Below are 17,984 nucleotides of genomic sequence, written 5' to 3'. Positions count from 1 at the left end.
AGGAGTTTGTAGAAACTGAGACTTGGTGAGGAAGGAAGTGAGCAGGAAGGTGCCCGCTCTGTGCAGGGGCAGCCACTGCCCCTTCTTAGGCAGGCCTGAGTTCACCCTGATCACATTGCTTTGGAAAGTATGGTCAGTGAGACAGTGGGGGTCACTCTCTCCACTCATTCATCCACTGAAGCACCTGCCAGATGCCCCCATCCCCAGTTCATTCCATTCATGTTCATCCAGGCTGTGTCAGTGGAAGGGAAGTTCATTCCTGGCCTAGCCATCCTGTGGCCGTTGGTTTGACTATCTTGCGTCCTGAGCCAGCTTAGGAGCCAGGCTGCCCATGGGCACTTGGAGTAGTCAACTGGCCAGGAAGGCTCAGCATGAGGCCGCCCACAGTGTGAAGATGCTGGGGGAGGAGCTCACACCATTGAACTTGACCTTCACTGAGGCTGGGTTAGGAGGAAACTGTCATATGTTGGGTCAGGGATGAAAACCTAGAGGAGGGAGGCTGTGATACAATTTGAGGTTCTCTGTGATCAGCCACATCTTCCAAGATGTTACAGGTTTGAGCCACATACAAGCTGCCCAGGTAAGTGCCAAAAGCAGGAAAGGATCACCCCAGGTAAAGAATGAAGTGAGTCTCTATCTTTCACTTTCCTGAAGCCATGCAAGCTCCCTGTCTGCGTCCGACCTCGGCCAAGAGTCTGGCTTGTTCTGTGGGACATTTAATGAGTGAATACTTTAGCGTGCTGAGAAGGAACCAGTCTACATAAGGCTCTACCTGAACACAATCATTTTGAGCCTTAAAGCATAACAAAGACCCTATTCATGTTTGACCCTCTCAGAACTGGGCACACCAAGGCATAGAGAGGTCTATAGAACATGCCGGTACCTAGAGCTCCTCAGTAGGATTTGAACCCAGCAGGGGAGGCTCCAGGCACTGTGCTCTTGCTCACTAGGATATGCTAGCTCTCTCTATGACCTCATAGAAGAGCACATGTTTGCCCACACATCAGGCTGTTGGGCTCTAAGTGCAACCCAAACTTCAAGCTCTTCCCAGAGCCCAACTCAGGTTCAGGTGCTTCCCGAGGAGTTGCTCAAACAGTGTTTCAAAGTTTGAACCGTGAATAAACTAGGAAGAATTCCCCTACGGAATTCTGCCAGCCAGACATCACCAGTGCTCTTTCTTGTAATGCACTTGAAAGCACGTTGCGTCCAGGATCTGACAGTGGTACCTGAAAACTCAGCACAGGGAATTCTATTGCTGGACCAACGCAGTGGGTCAGAAATGTCCACAGCTGGCCACAGCATTCCGTGTAGCTGGAAAATTCATCAATGGAAGGTACTGTGGAAAACCAGTTCAGCTCATTCAGTCATCATGATTCTGGTTGGTTCAGCGTCTCATATTTAAGGCAAAACTCTAACACTGTTATGCTGTGGTCTTCTTTGAGTTCATCTGTGCAATTTGAAATTATCAAGGGAATCGTGAGTCTTACAACTAGAGTAGAAGGATAAAGCTGGGACAGTTTGCACAGAAAGCCCCATCTCAATCTAACGCTCCCCATGCAGGCGAGTGTGAAACATCGTCTGAGATGAGCTCTTCTCTGGGCTCAGCCACGCCTTGCAAGATCCCAAGAGAATCAAAAGGCTTCAAGTGCGAATCAATCGGTATGAACCTCTGTATAAATCCTGCCAACAGGATGTCAGCAGCTGTCTCTATCGTCATACATTTGGGAGGTGTGGCCACCAGGATCTGACAGTAGTTCCCGAGGAGTCGGCACCGTCTATCCTGGCCCCATGCAGTGGGTCAGAAAAACCCACAACCGGCCACACAGCTGAGGTCCTCCCAGAACACCATCCATTGAAGGTCCTGTGGGAAGTCAGTGAAGTTCATTCAATCATCATGATTCTAGTGGGTTCAGTGCCCCGTATTGAAGTCAGAACTCTAACACCGTTATGCTTTAGTCTTCTTTCAGTTCATCTGCGCGCATTTAAATGGAAGTCATTGCTATTCCTACAACTAGAGAAGTGACGATGTATTTACAGTGTAAAGGTAGGTACCCTTTAACGAGAAAGCAACATCTCAATCTAATGCTTACAGCAGATAAACCTCTTCCTGAAACAATGTTGCCATCCCTGACAAAATTAGTCACTGTGTAGAACACTTTGAAATTAACATAAAACTGGAAGAGACAGTACAGAAAGCTCTCAGACCCTTTGTCCACACTTCTTTTCTGAACCCCTTTTTTCAGCGGTGTGGTTCACATGTAACAGCAATTACACCAGTATTGCTACATTCCTACCAACTGACGTCAGGAGCCTGCTTTGAGGCTCAGCGTGTTGTACCCTCTTTGGGTTGTGACAAACTCTGAATGCCTCTCACCCCCCAGACGAAGGAGCTGGACGTCCCAACCTCTCCCTGTGCTTCCCCTGCCAATCCCCTTACCCGTCTCCGGATGCCCTGGCAACAACGGTCCTGTTCACTGTCTCTAGAGTTTCCTTTTCCAGAACTGTCTATGCCTGGAATCATAGAGCAGGCAGCTTTTTTAGAGGGTCTTATCCCACTCAGCGATATTTATTCACGGCCAGCGTCTGACTTTGAGGTCACCCCGTGGCGGCTACCCTCTCTTCCCAGCCTTTCTTGGCAAGGCCTCATGTTGGCTTCAGTGGGAACTTCTTTTCATCTGCCCAGGCCCTTCTAACACCCACCAGTGTCAGCAAGACCAGGACCAGGGACAGCAGCAGCCTCCTGCCTTGGGGTCCTGGGACTGCACCCCCTCCCCAGTGAAATTTCCCAGGAATCTGTAGCCACCTCCCAGCCAGTTCTGATAGGTATCTGAAAAAGGAGGATGCTCCATGGAAAGAGTCATGGAAACTTCACTCCAACCTTCTGTACTAGAGTGTCATGATTCACTGGAGAGAATGTTCCCAAGAATGTGGAAAGCCTGCCTCCCTTCACCGCCTCTGCCAGCCACGGCTTCTGCGTGGTGGGCACGATGTGCTCTGTAAAATGAGAAAACGGGCTTCTTCAGGGACTGAGCATCAGGCAAGCACGTGGCCCTCTTCCTAGGAGGAAGACACGATAGGTCGTGCATTGCAAGGCTGGAAAAGATTTATTCAGTGTCATGACCAAAAGAAACTTCACCCAATTCCCCGCCTAACCTCGTGGGTGATACAGGTTTCTGCTGTCGTTCGAGGTCCTTTGGAAGAAAACAGGATTCTTGCTTAAGAAAATGTAGATGAGAAATGAGGCATATGACGGGTTGCGGAACATGTGGATTATAAACACCACGTGAAATGCTTTCGATTTCATAGAATTCCGTGACCCTGCAATTGAGCTCTTCATATTGTTTTTCCACAAAACAAAAAGATGAGACTCACCATTAGAAAAGAGTCACTTTTTCTCCAGAAACTGGCTTCTCATAAGAAGATTGCCCTGGACGTTTCTCACTCTCTAGAACACAGCGGCCCAGTGGTGCTTGAGAGAAAACCCAGGGTGAGGAATTCAATGCTAAAAGGAGCGACTACAAGACCAAGGGCTGAGGAACCCAGAGGCGGCCGCTCAGTGGACTCACGGGAGAAGGCAGGGCTGGGGCCCCAGGCTGGACCTTGAGAGGGAGAAGATATAGAGGGGGAGAAGGAAGTCCCAAGAGCACCCGGGCGCGGAGAGAACGAGGATGGGGGAGGATGGCTTCCAGGGTTTTAATGTCAGGAGGCTCATTACGTCATAATCCCCAGAGTCCAGTAATTTTCCTGCTCCTTCTGAGTGGGAAAGAGCAGGGCGGACTGTCCTGGCTGCAGTGAGTCCCGCATGGACACCTCTGCCTTTTCTCAAGAGAGGGGGGTCCTTCCTGATGAATCTCTGGGACAGGAGCTGGGGACTGGGGTCTTCATCAGGTTGTGACAACGCAGACCTTTCCCATCCTGGAAGCTGGCCACAGACAGAGCAGGAATTCCATTTCCGATATTCTGAGCCAGACTGGCGGGGGACATAGTTCAGCAGGGATAGACTCAAGGTGAGGCCTGACACAGAGAGGCACCCAGGCCTGATCCTTGTGGGGCTGGGCAGAAACCAGTTTCCATCTTCCACGTGCTTCTGGAAGTTTCCTGTCAAGCGTGCTTCTGTAGACGGCCCTAGCCAAAGGTGGCCTGGCTCAGAAATGTGTTGAAACTGAAGGTAGTGTGGCCCCCGGCCAGGGAAGCTGCCCGGCAAAAGTGAGGGCACCAGCTCCGGTGCCAGGCGAGCTCAGCAAAGTGCGGGAGGCCGATCCCTGAGCCAGCCTTCCTTGCTCCTCCGTTTCACGGCACAGAGGACATGGGTTTGAGAGTTTCTCCAAAAGGATCTCGGCGTTCTCAGGCCCAACCTCTGAGTCCTCCCCGTCCTGGGGAGCCGCATTCTGGCCACAGCTTTTCAGTGCAAGGGCAGGAACTGTGACCTCGGCATCCCCTCTCCTCACAGCCCTCAGCCCTGGGCAGCCTGTCTTAGGCCCCATGAGGGTCTCATGAACGCAGCCCTGGGCTGGGCTCTAGCTCCAGTGGGCAAAAGTTCCCTCCTCACCCTGTCCCACCTGTTGGACCCTCCCACTGGGCGAGGTGTCTTCCCAGAGTTCCAATCAAGTCAGGGGTGGTGAGGGGGGGCTCCTGCAGACAGAGCTCTCCCTGTTCGTGGGCTCCCTCTGCTCTGATCCTGTCTAGACAGAGTCGGTTTCATCCTTCTGAGTGCAAGCGCACCGCCTACATCACGGGGTCCCTCTGGGCCAAGGCACTGTCCTCACTGTTAAGTCCCCACAACTCACAGTGTCTGGCCCTTCTGCAGGTCCTAACCATATGCAATTTTCTTTCAAAAGCCCTCAGAAATCACACACGAATGATTGCATCAGAGCATCCAACAACTCTGCAAGGAAACACGCAGGAAGGGAGTCACGTCTTCCTCATCTGTGTATCTCTAGAGCTGCACCATCCAGCATGGGAGTCCCGGCCTGGCGGTGCTGTGTATAACCAGTTCATTCGTGAGGGCAGTTCATCCAAATAGAATGAGACATTCTACTCCCCAGTCACACTGGCCACATTTCCCGTGCCCCACAGACTTGGTGCCACCTGCCACCACATTCAGGAGAGAGCAAGATAATTTGCATCCACACAACACACCGTTGGGACTCTGCTCGGAGCATGGCACTGGGTCTGTGCATTGAACTCATCTAACTACGAAACCCGTGCATCAGAGCTGGAATTTCAGGTGAATGAGAATGGAAATGAGAGCTCTAATGACCTAGTGGAAACGGGGAAGTGGGAAGACGAAGGGGTCCCCTCTCCTGAGGTTTGCATGTGTCAACAGCGTCTTGTTGGAGATTCCAGACTCCACAGAAGCAAAGGAGGGTTGAACAGCCCAAGAGACAGCAGGGCAGTCCTGGGCGGTCCAGGGCGGCTGGAGGAGGAGGATGGATGAGCCTTTTTCTGGAGTCTTTGTCTTCTCACTTTCTTTTCTCTAGAGACTTCATGGTCAACAGAAGACATGACGCAAGCAGTGAAGAAGGTGACACTCTGGGTTTGGAACAACCCAAGGGGGGACCCGATAGAAGAGGGTGCCTGCAGCAGTCGGGGTCGGCCTGCGGCTTCAGAGACTAAGCAAGTGGGACATGAAATCAGAAAGAGAAAGGAGGTGTGTGTGGAAGGCGGCTTTGTCCTTGTCTCTCCTGACCCAGCAGGGAGAGGTTGGATCCTCTGGTCTTTGAGTGTGCAGTGTCTGTGATCATTTTTTCCCTCTGCGGTATTTAAAACAATCTTTCCCAGCAAACCACTTCTTCCCTGCCTTTGCCTCAGCCAATCTTCAAAGCCTTTGGTGATGTGTGCAGCACCTCTTGGGAAATGTACACAGCAGATTTTGTCCCAGGTTTTGGGCAGCGACCAGCAGGGGATGCAAACCGGGTGCCCAACTCTCTCGCAGGCACCACGGGATCCGGGAACCAAACCTCCTCTAGCCAGTGCAGGCGGGGTGAGAAGCCGGCCCTCCCCCTCCTTGCTTTCAGGACCCTGGCCGCTGCTTCCTGGTCTGCCTCACTGTCTCTTCCTGGTGGAAAGGCTGTTTGTTCCCTGGGCTGGACGAGGTAAGGAATCCTCCCCTGGGATCACCGCAAATGTCCTGCATCCTGGAGACGCAACAGGAAACACAGCCCTCAGCACGTTTCAGTCTCCAGGTGTCACCCAAATGCCACATCCTGGGATGAGGAACAAAAGCTGAATTTACTTTGATTTGAGAGGCCCCAGTCCAGCTGCCCCTGGAGACCTTCCCCATTTGAGAGGATGTGTGAAGGGAGCTGGGCTTCCTGCCCATGCTGAGTATCACAGTCTCAGTGACTTCATCCCTGGAATCCTCCAGGCCCGGGACAGAGTCCCTGGCAGCAGGGAAAGGGCTCTCTGCACTCTCACGCCCACTGCCCTGACCAGACAGCACTGCCCTGCTGTCCACACTCCAGCCTCTTCTCTGTCTTCTGCCCTGCCGGGCACCAGGTTCCCACCCCGTTCTCCCACCCGCAGCTTGGTGCAAACACTGACCCGTCCCCTCTCTGTATGTAGCCAGATCCTGCCTGTTATCGAGTCCCTGGCTGCCTCACTTGCAGACTAAGGTTATTTCCACAAGTTACATGACCTCAAACTCATGTTTATCCTCTCATGGGCTCTGGAACTGCCATGAAGATCCAATGTCTCTGAAGGCCCCCAAAGTTATACCAAAAGCAGAAACCTCACTTGGCATAGTGAGTCTGATGTAATCCTCTCCCATAGGACCCAACATAACTGCAGGATGGCGGGAAGGGAGCCCTGCCTGGGCTGCTCAGTTCGGTCAACTGATCAATTAATTGGAGGTGGTGGCAGTATGCCCACGGTGACTGCATCAGGGGTTGGAGGACGATAGGAATGGTGGAAGGTGAGGAGGGGACAGGAAATGGGTGTTATCATGGAGAATGAAACAGGCCCTAAAGTGGGGAGGGCAGAGGGAAGTCCATGTGATGCACAGAAAGTTACGCAGACGGTGGCCAACTCTCAGAGACACAGAGATGGCCCAGGCGACCCTTCCTGGTCACAGTTATGGAATGTGGTGACTGGAAAAGTGTTGGAGATGGGGACCAAGAGGCTCCTGGGGCTGGGCTCCATCATCCCAGGAGTAACAGGAACCTGGTTCCCACCTGCACTCTAACTTCCTCCTTTCTTTCCCAAGGCCACCCTGTTGCGCTTCCTGACGGAGGACATGCAGCCGGGAATGTGGCAAATTGCAAGGAATCTGAGAGTGGAGGCAGCGGCATGCCTGTCATTCAGTTCCTGTCTCATCTTCCTTTCACCCTCCCTTTCCTTTCCATCCCCCTTTTCTTTGTCAGGAGCTTCTCTTTGGAGCCCCGCGCCATTCCCTCTTGCATATTTTAGGCCCATCCTCCTGAAGGACCTGGTCCCACCCAGGCAGCTGAGGTCCTGGGTCTTCACTGTGGATGAAGCCCCAGCCCTCCTTTCACTGCCTTGGCCCTGTCCTGGGTGCTGACCCCAGGCTGCAGCACTGACTCCTGCTGAGCAGCCCCAAGGGCTCCAGGCAGGGAGCTGGGCTGGGGGAGGAAGGAAAGTCTGGGTCTGTCCTGGACACCCCCTCACAGGGCGTTTTCTGCCCTGGGGGCTCTGGACATGCGCAGTTCTTCTCTTCCAGAAGTCAGGACAGTGTTCCATTCTCCCTGCAGGAGAGGACACAGAGGACACAAAGGTGGAAGAAAAGAGAGGGAGTGAGCGTGGAGGGGCCGCACGAAGAGGGGCCGGCAGGACGTGCACACAGCCCAATGCTCCTCGCACTTTCTTACTGCCCTGACCACTAAATCAGTGCAGTCCATCCCAGAAAACACTGGAGCAGCTTCTCTTAAGGGGAACTCAACAGCCGCAGAGGAGAGAATCCTTTTCAACAATCCACACACCAGATTCCCAAAGGCTACCCAGTTGAACGTCTACATTAATTCGCTTCCGCAAGACATTTAGGGAGACAGACTCATAGGACAGAGCCTCACAAGGAATTCGCTTCCCTGTAACTGACAAACGCTAAAGAGCAGTGAAGGTGAGTTAACCGTGGACGAGGCCTGTGGACAGGCAGCACCCACAGCAGAGAGCAGCAACCAGGCCTCAGTGCCCTGTGGACCTGAGCTGGGGGTCGTCAGGCCATGTCACCTTCCAGGGCCCGAGGGGCTTCTTTCTGGGTCCTGCTCACCCAGACCAGCGAGCCCCTCCTCCTCTCTCCCTGTGCCTCCCAGTGACCCTGCGCCCGGGTCTGTGTGGCAGATCCTGTCCCCACACCCAGGCAGGCCCTGATGTGCAGACCCCCCCATGCCCAGAGAAGACCTGCAGCACGACAGGTTTCAGGGAGACGGAGACAGACAGGAGGCTGCCTCACCTCATTTAGCGGCGGTTCATTTTTCAATATCACAGATATGGGATTGTGTTTAGAAGTTTTTTTTTTTAACTGTTTATTTTTAATGCAAGTGGCTTTCCCTACAACTAGTCATATTTTATAAATATTTTCTGTATAAAAATAGATAAATCTGTGAAAACAGCTTAAACAGAGAGGCCTTGATGAGCTCCTCTGAGCTCTATGCTTTGTGCTGCGGTCATGTTTCCGACTGTGGAGCCCAGTGCTCCTGAGAAGTTTCTCTCAGCTTCCTGGCCCTGCCCTCAGACTTTCTAATGGAAAGTGCCCAGAGCCTCTGTGGGCTTCCCCAGGCTCTCCCGCTCTGCCCCGCCCCTTCCGAGGGTAATTCCCCACTCCTTCTGTGCTAATTAAGTGTAGTCTTGTGCTCTGAACATACGCGGAGTCACTGGTTTCTTTCTGCAAACCTGGCGTTGGGTGTGATTCTCCTCCCCACACACAGCAGGCTGCCAGGGTGCTGGGGACGTTGTGTATGTTGAACTGGGGGTTGGGGAGACACGTGGCTCTAAAGAAAGAGCAACCAGGCTGTAGCTTCCCATTTGTGCACCACACCATAGGCAGAATAAGCACCCATTTCACAACAAAATAGAGCAGAAAAAGCCTCTTTTGCCACAAAGGCAACTACCGGCACAAGTTAATTTCCTCTAATTTCTACCAAATGTTTAAGGTGGAAACAATGCCAGTCTCCTACATGCTCTTCCAGAGATGAGATGTGGGGACTCATCCAGCTACCTCATCAGATCAGGAGACACTAGACCCCACCCTAGCAACAGACACTTCAGGGAAGGGGAACGTCAGGCCAAAGGCTCTGGAGAGGATGTGTCCGAATGTGACGGCAATCTTCAGCAGTCTCGATTCTGAGATGCTTGGAAGGAAAGTAAGTGAACTGCCCTGCCGAGGTTTGCATGGGGCTGAGGAGGACAAGACCGCTGGCTGTTTTGCTGCAGCCGGGAGAGTGGTGAGATAGGAGATGCCATCGGGCTCGTGGAATACACATTTGGCAACAGAGTGACGGAGGCCCTGGGTGGTCCTCACAGAGGATCCTGGGATGGGGTCTTCAGGCTGTGGCGATGAACAGAGCCCTCTAAGAGGAGATGCAGTCTGCCCTGACACGGCAGGGTCTAGGGAGGGAGAAGATTGTGGAGACTGAGTCTTGGTGAAGAGGGATATGGGCAGTGAGGCGCCCACTGTGTGCTAGAGGAGACACTGCCTCTTCCCAGCCAGGCCTGAGTCTGGGCTGCTGAGATACATGCTCAGATCTCCAGTCCATGAATGAGAGGAAAGCAGGTGCTGGGAGGCTTCACTCACCGAGCCACCAGAGCAGCAGCCCAGAGGCCTCCTCCCAGGTGTTCACCTTCACTGGTCATAAGAGTTTGTCAGTTACAGTGAAGCTAATTCTTTGAGAGGTTCTGGTCCCATGGGTGTGGCTGGCTCGGGAATCCTGAGCTCTGAGCCAGTGAGGGGTCAAGGAGGCCACTAGTCATTCAGGGTGGTCGCCGAAGCACCGGAAACCTCACCTTGAGGCGGCTCCTGGTGTGAAGGTGCTGGGGCAGGAGGGGCGTGGTTTGGACCCTGATCCTTCTCTTTGTTTGAGGTCACCTGGGTCAGATTTTCGGTCAAGGATTAAAACAGAGGCAGGAGCCTGGGTCAGGGACCACCCACGAGAGGAGCTCTCCTCAAAGCATTCCTGGAACACGAGGATTTGGGATATGGGTGAGGGAAGACCTGGTTCCGGCGCCCAGGGCGTGATCGAGAGGCCTCTGGGCTTCAGGGATCTCCTTCTCCAGGGACCTAACTACATCCCTGGCTCAGCCACAGCCCACCTCAGTATTGTGACTCTGGGGAAGTCACTTAGGCCTCTCAGGTTTAGTGTCCTCAGCTGTAAACTGTGGGTCCCAGCCCTGCTCTGCCCACTTCACGGGGCCCCTGTGAGGGTCAGAGGGATGGTGGCAGCTGCTCTCGAGGAGCTGGAAGGCATCTTGCCCATGTAAAGCCTGGAAAGTGACTCATGACTCTGGTGGCATCTCTGCAGGAACCACTGCTGCTTGTCTCTCATTCCCCAGACATTCCGGATCTGAGCATGACTAGAGCCCTAATGACGTGGCAGTTATTTGGATTCTGGCTTCATCTGGGTCTGCCTCTAGGTCGCATCTGAGCTCAGGCCATCAGGCACCTGCCCCTTGCTCTCGGTCAGTGAGCTCAGCTGCCTTCTGAATTGTCTCATTAGAGGAAAGTTCCCAGGATCAGCCCGGAGTTGATATAAAGAGCTCACAGCACCCCAGCACCCGTCCTCCTAAGCCCAGCTATGACTCGGTGGCTCCCCTAGGCAGCTGCTGGGCACGAGTGTCACCTGGGAAAGATGAACACCTGCCCGTGGTCGCCGGACCGCACTGTCTCCACAGGGGGCGCTACTTTCAATTTATTTTTCCCAGGCTCATGGCTTGTGGCTACAACAAGAAGAGATCACGAAAGATTCAAATTTAGAATACACCAGAAAAGTGATCCGGGCTCAACAAAACCTCCTGGCCATTCCCAGAGCATCCCATTCGGCATCTGGCAACAGCATGGAGCCTCGGACGTCACCCCTGCCAGCTCCTCCACTAAGGGCGTCATGGACCTGAAGCCATCAGGAGATTGGGGTCTTTATTGCGGTTTGCGCAGCAGGGCCTGAGTCTTGGTGAGGAAGGACAGGAGCAGGGAGGCACCCACTCAGAGCTGGGGCAGCCACTGTTTCTTCTCAGCCAGGCCTCAGTCCAGTCTGCTGGGGCAGCTGCTCTGATCAACAGGCACTGAGATCCTGGCATCTTGCAGGCTTCAGTCCTCGAGCTGCCCAAGCACCAGCCCAGCAGGCCACGTTTTCAAAGAATCTGAACTGCCCAGGAGCCCGGTTTGGTCAGTTGAATGCAAATGTGTTTCAAAGTCCAACTGTCACGTTGGCAGTTGGTGGCAGACGTCCCGCATTCCGAGTTGGTTGGGAGTTGAGAAGGCTACTGGTCATTCAGGGCAGTCACCCTACCCCACGGGAGTGTCTTCACAGGGCAGCCACAGAGTCACCGTGGGGGCAGACAGACACAAATGTGGACCCCATGCCTTCAGGAGGGCTTCATTTGGGGAACGTCATGGCATTTTGGGTCAGGGATTGAAATGTAAACCCGGGAGTTGAGTCGGGATTTGGGCCCTTCTCTTGGGCCAAGCGCCTCCTCCAGGCATCAGTGTCTCCCTGCAGCAGCTGTGGGGTTGGGGCTTTGGACGAGGAGTGAGGAGGGTCCTTGGTTCAGTATCCAGGGCGGGATCTAATGGTCTTGATGCAGGTGAGCTCAAGAATTGGCTCTGCTCAGGAGACAAGAGGGAGCCAACAGTGAATGAAGGCATGTCTTGGTGAACAAGTGTCGCCCAAAATGGCTGCTCCACAGAGAACAGGGCTGTCCAGAGGCGTGAAGCACCAGTGGAGGGATGGCTGGCTGAATTTATACCAACTCCTAATTATATGCTAATTAGGGGGCGGGCTATTCTGGTAAAGGGGCACGAGTTCCTGGAACCACATAAGGTAACTTTCAGGTCGTTGCCATAGCATTTGTAAACTGTCATGGCCCTGGTGGAAGTGACTCAAGCGAATGGATTAGAATTCCTTGTCCTAGCTGGTTTGGGCCAGTTTCTTTGCTGCATCTTGTTTTGATCAGCAGGGCCATGACAGGTGCTTGGAAAGTGAGTCCTGCTCGTCTCCTGCCTCAGTCTCAGGTGTTCGGGCATCTCCATCTCTTGGGAACCAATCAATTCCCTGCCTGAGCGTCATTACCCGTCAGTGTTGCTACTCCGAGCAAGTCACTGGATCTCTGTACCTTTCAGTGCCCTGAATCATAAAGTAAAGGTCACAGCCCCTGCTCTGTCCATGCGGGAGCTGTAAAGTGTCGTGCCGGTGCCCATGTGGAACAGTAGGGCTCTGTCCTGTGTGACACTCCCAGGCACACGTGGCTTTGGTCTCAGGTCATCGGGTTCCGGCACCCATGCCCTGGTCACTGTGTTGTGCTAAGTTCCTACACGGTCTCATCTAAAGAAAGCGACGGGTCACACACAATCTGTGGGTGTTTTCTGCACGGCACACTCCAGGATCCCTCCTCGTAACCCCACTTTCATTCAGGTGGCCCCGCTGCACAGTTAGTGATAAGGAGATCGTGGGTTCCAGTGAAGAGTGTACATGGGGATGGATCCTTGGGGAAGAAAGCGTAGCCCCTGGCGCCACAGCTGCATCGAATCAGGCTCTGGCGGAAGAACCAGGTTAAGCCTCAAATATCATCCCGTACAACCCCCTCCACCGAAGTCCCTGGGGGATTTAATCATCGAGTTCATTCACCAGCTATTGTTGTAGTTTATTTAGTGCAACATGTTTAGAAACAAAATACTTATATTCTTCTGTACTGAAATATAATTCGCATTCCATAAATGCACCTTTTCAAAGGATACAATTCGGTGGTTTTTAGCATATTCTGGTTTTGCCTTCATACTTTCCCACTCCAAAAAGAAAACCCTTGCCACGTCAGCCAACCCTGTTCTCTCCACAGGCCCTGCCCTGCCAACCCCTCATCTGCTTTTGGTCTACGGATTTTTTTATTCTGGATATTTCATACACATGGAATCATACAATGGGCTGGCTTTTGTGACCTGACTTCTTTCTGTAGGCAGAATGCACTCAAGTTAGCCCGTGCTGTGGCCTGTATCCGGACCTCGCCTGTTTTCGGTCAATATCATCCATTGTGTGGACAACACTGATTTCGTTTTTCTATTTATCAGTGATGGACAAAGGGGCTATATTCATTTTTTGACTGCTATGCGAAAAACCACTGAATTGTATCCTTTGAAAAGGTGCATTTATGGAATGCGAATTCTATTTCAGTACTACTATAAACACCGGTGTTCAAGTTTTTGTATGAACAAATGTTTTGTATTTCTCATGAGTATAAGACCAGCAGTGGAGTTGCCAGGTCATGCGGTAGCCCTGTGAGTAAGTGTTTGAGGAAACACCATAGGCTTTTCCTTCTCTTATTTGCGCAAGCAACATGGGAAGGTCCCATTTCTCTCATTGCCAACACTTGTATTTGCTTTTTCAATTATAGCCACACTAATGGATGTGAAGTGCTACTTCAGTGGTTTTGATGGGCATTTCCCTATTAACCAATAATTTTAAACATGTTTTCATGTATTTATTGCCAATTTGTGCATCTTCTTTAGAGCAGTATCTATACAAATCCAATTTTCACTTTGAAAATTTGTTAGACATTTTATTGTTGATTTGCTAGTGGATAACAGACCTTATCAGATACATGAATTGCAGATAATTTATTCAGCTCTGTGTGGTGTTTTATGCCTTTCATGATGGTGTCCTTTGAAACACAAAAGATTTTAAGTTTGGCGGGTCCTGTTTATTTTTCCTTTGGTTGCTTGTACTTTTGGTGACACATCTAAGAATTCATCACCAAATTCAAGAAAATTAAACTGTATACCTTTTTTTCTGAGATTCATGTAGTTCAGCTCTTTTACGTTCTTTTGTTTTATGTTTTATCAAAGCCTTTGATCTATTTTTAATTATCATTATTTTATTATTATGTCCATTTGCTATTATTATTATTTTGAAACAGAGTTTCGCCATGTCACCCAGGCTGGAGTGCAATGGTGCAATCCCGGCTCACTGAAACCTCTGCCTTCCAGGTTCAGGCAATTCTCCTGCCTCAGCCTCCTGAGTAGCTGGGATCACAGGCATGTGCCAATATGCCTGGCTAATTTTTGTAGTTTTAGTAGAGATGGGGTTTCACCATGTTGGCCAGGCTGGTCTCAGACTCCTGACCTCAAGTTGATCTACCCACCTCGGCTTCTCAAAGTGCTGGGATTATAGTCATGAGCAACCACGCCTGGCCTTTTAAATTAACTTTTGTGTATGATGTGAGTTAGAGGTTCAACTTCATTCTTTGTGGATGCTGATTGTCCTGGCACCATTTGTTGAAAAGAATCTTGTCTTTGGCCTTGCCATCCTTTTTAAAAATGACATAAATGTGAGGGTTTACTTCCAGACTCTCAATTCTGTTCCACTGATGTATACATCCATTCTTTCACCAGTACTGCACAGGTTGATTATAGTCTGAGTCCTTGTTCTTGTTTAAGATTATTTTCTCTATATTAGATTCTATTCCTTTATGAGTTTTAGGGTCACCTTGTCAGTTTCAAGGCAGCTGAAATCCTTATAGGAATTTGCTGAATCTGTCAATGAATTAGGAGAGCACAACATCTTAATAGCATTAGGTGTAAATATTCTGGTCTATGAACATATGTCTTTCCATTTTTTAGATCTTTTACAATTTCTTTCAATGATGTTTTTTAGTTCTCAATGTACAAGTTTTATACTTCTTTTGATGTATTCATTTCTATATATTTATTTGTTTATTTATTTATTTATTTGAGATGGAGTCTTGCTCTGTTGCCCAGGCTAAAGTGCTGTGGCATGAACTTCTGCCTCCCAGGTTCACGCGATTTTCCTGCCTCAGTCTCCCAAGTAGCTGGCCAGGCTGGTCTCAAACTCCTGACCTCAAGTGAACCGCCCACCTCAGCCTCCCAAAGTGCTGGAATTAGTGCCTAGCCTCTAAGTATTTATTTCTGATGCTATTGCAAAAGGAATTGTTTTCTTAATTCCAAGTTCAGATTGTTTATGCAAGCTCATAGAAATACAGTTGATTTGTTTATCAAGCCTCGAAGCTTTGTAAAGGTTTATTATTATTGTTTTTTAATATAGGAATATGCTCAAAAAAACTTGAACTCTTCTCTTATGTACCGGTGGAAGAATAAACTCACGTCAACTTTCTGGAAAGCAAGTTGGCAAGTTATCAAGATCCTTGGTCAGGCACAGCAGCTCATGCCTGTAATCCCAGCACTTTGGGAGGCTGAGGCAGGCGGATCATGAGGTCAGGAGTTTGAGACCAGCCTGACCAACATGGTGAAACCCTGTGTGGTGGCACATGCCTGTAATCTCAGCTACTCAGGAGGCTGAAACAGGAGAATCGCTTGAACCCAGGAGGCGGAGGTTGCAGTGAACCAAGATCATGCCACTGCACTCCAGCCTGAGCGACAGAGTGAGGCTCCATCACAAAAAAAAAAAAAAAATCTTAAAATGCATCGTATCCTTTGACACAGTAATTCTAGCCCAAGAATTTTTATTTTATTGTAAGTTGACAATTTATAATTGTATATATTTATGAGGTACAAAGTGATACTGTGATTTACAAATACAACGTGGGATAATGAAATCAAGCTAATTGATAAATCTACAACCTCAAATGCTTACCATTTTTGTGGCGAGAACAATTATCACCTATTGATTTTGTGTCCTGTAATATTGCTGAATTGCTCATTAGTCCAAATAGTTTTTCATTTATTTCTTGTGATTTTCTGCATACAGCGCCACGTCATTTGCAAATTGGGGCAGTTTTATTTCTTCCCTGCCCATTTGTATGCTATTGATTTATTTTAGAGACGGGGGTTTCACCATGTTGGTCAGGCTGGACTCAAACTCCTGACCTCGTGATCCACCCACCTTAGCCTCCCAAAGTGCTGGGATTCAAAGCAACCACGCCCAGCCTACTTTTTATTTTTTCATCTTGCCTAATAGTTGTAGCTGGAATCCTCATTACAGTACTGGATCAAAAGTGGTGGGAGTGGACATCCTTATCTTCTTTTAATATCGGGGAAATTTCTCAGTCTTTTACCATTAAGTAGTGGTGGGCTTTTCATAGCTGTCCTTTATAAGGTTGAGGAAGTTACCTTCTATGCCTAGTTTGTCAACTATTTTTATTATGATAGGGTGTTGCATTTTGCCAAATCATTTTTTAGTCTATTGAGATAATTATGCTTCTTTTTTTTCCTGGCTGCTTGGAGTTTATTTTCCACTTGGTGCCAGGTACACAGTTCCAGGTATCAGGAAAGCTCACAAGTGCTATGGCCATGGGGAGAGGGGCTTTGTCACTCCTTTTTGGGGTTTGCTGTGTTAATGGAAAGTCTGCTTGCTGCATCCGCCTAGTCTACAGGGTGAGGAGTGGGGAGGGGACCGGGGAGGGGGTCTGGTGGCCTGGCGCCTCTGCAGACCTAGGGCTGGTGGTGGCGGCTCAGGTCAGGTTGGGGGTCCAGTGCTGGCTGTGCCGGACTGGCCACCGGGCTACTTCCTGAGATGTCCCGAGCCAGGCCCCAGATGGTCATGTTGCTGGAGGCCTGGGGGGTTCCGGGTGCTCTGCTGGCCTCAACACCATGGCCATGAACAGCAGGGTGGACTTCTCAAAAAAGAAGCTAGCCCACCAGACTGGGGTCAGCCTTGGGGAGCCCCAGGGGGTGGGGGATGGCTTCCCCAGGGAGCCTGGTACTGCCACGGGAGCTGTTGCTGGAACTGGAACCCAGGCGGCCTGGGCGGCCACCCTTCTCAAGCCTTGGCACATGATCACAGGTGGTGAGGACAGGGGCGATGGGCTACAGAGCAGATCTGCAGAAGGGACCTCAGGAGGCCACTCCTCGACCAAGATGCGGGGGCACGAGAGATGATTATGCATTTTGACCCTGCTTTATTAATATGGTGTATTAACATTGACTAATACGAATTTTTGGAACCAGCCTTGCACTGCTAAAATTATCCCATTTGGTCATCATGTATTATCATTCTCTTTTCTTTCTTTTTCTTTTTTTGAGACAGACTCTCACTCTGTCCCCCAGGCTGGAGTGTGGTTGTGTGATCATAGCTCACTGCAGCCTTGACCTCCCCAGACTCAGGTGATCTTCCCACCTCAGCCTCCCAGGTAGCTGGGACTACAGCAGTATGCCACCACACCCAATTGTTTTTTGTATTTTTTGTAGAGATGAGGTTTCACCACATTTTTGTATTTTTTGTAAAGATGAGGTTTCACCACATTACCCAGGCTGGTCTTGAACTCCTGGACTCAAGTGATTTGCCTGCCTTGGCCTCCCAAAGTGCTGGATTACAGGCAGGAGCCACCGCGCCCGGCCGGTGTATCACCCTTTTTGTTGTCATTGCTGCATTCAGTGTGCAAGCATTTGTTGAGGACTTTGTGCATCTGTGTTCATTAAAGATATTGGCCTGCTGTGTTCTTTTCTTGCAATGTTTTTGGCTGGTTTTGATATCAAGGTATTAACCTTATAGAATGGGTGGTTGGGAAGTGACACCTCCTCTCCCATGTTTTAGAAGTTTGTGAAAGACTTAATTCTGTTGTAAACTTGTAGTAGAATTCACCAGTGAATCAATCATGCCCCGATCTTTTCTTTATGGGGATTCTGGCCTTTAAAAAATAAATTAATAGCTCAATCTATACCTTGGTATAGGTATACTCAGATTTTCTTTATCTTTTTAAGTTTTGTAGGTTTGTGCCTTTCTAGATATTTCTTCATTTCATCTAGTTTACATAGTTTGTTAGCATACAATTGTTCATGGTATTATAATCTTTTTATATTTTTGTAGGGTTGGTATTAATTTGAGTCTTCTTTTTCTAGGTCCAGCTAGCTA

The 17,984-nt window shown here is 50.1% G+C and overlaps 1 long non-coding RNA gene across 2 annotated transcripts; it reads left to right on the top strand.

Moving 5' to 3' along the window:
- Positions 1–998: 998 nt before the first annotated feature.
- LOC118144371 (uncharacterized) lies at positions 999–17,971 on the top strand. Of its 2 annotated transcripts, XR_008474031.2 has the most exons (4): positions 999–5,227; positions 5,481–8,074; positions 9,108–9,317; positions 10,873–17,971. It is a non-coding gene; the product is annotated as an uncharacterized LOC118144371 (long non-coding RNA). The 2 variants fall into 2 exon arrangements; XR_013522410.1 differs by having other exon boundaries at positions 9,108–17,971.
- The last annotated feature ends 13 nt before the right edge of the window (positions 17,972–17,984 follow it).

Source organism: Callithrix jacchus, chromosome 9, assembly GCF_049354715.1.
Source record: "Callithrix jacchus isolate 240 chromosome 9, calJac240_pri, whole genome shotgun sequence".
Taxonomy (NCBI): domain Eukaryota; kingdom Metazoa; phylum Chordata; class Mammalia; order Primates; family Cebidae; genus Callithrix; species Callithrix jacchus.
This window is presented reverse-complemented; position numbering and strand designations above follow the sequence as displayed.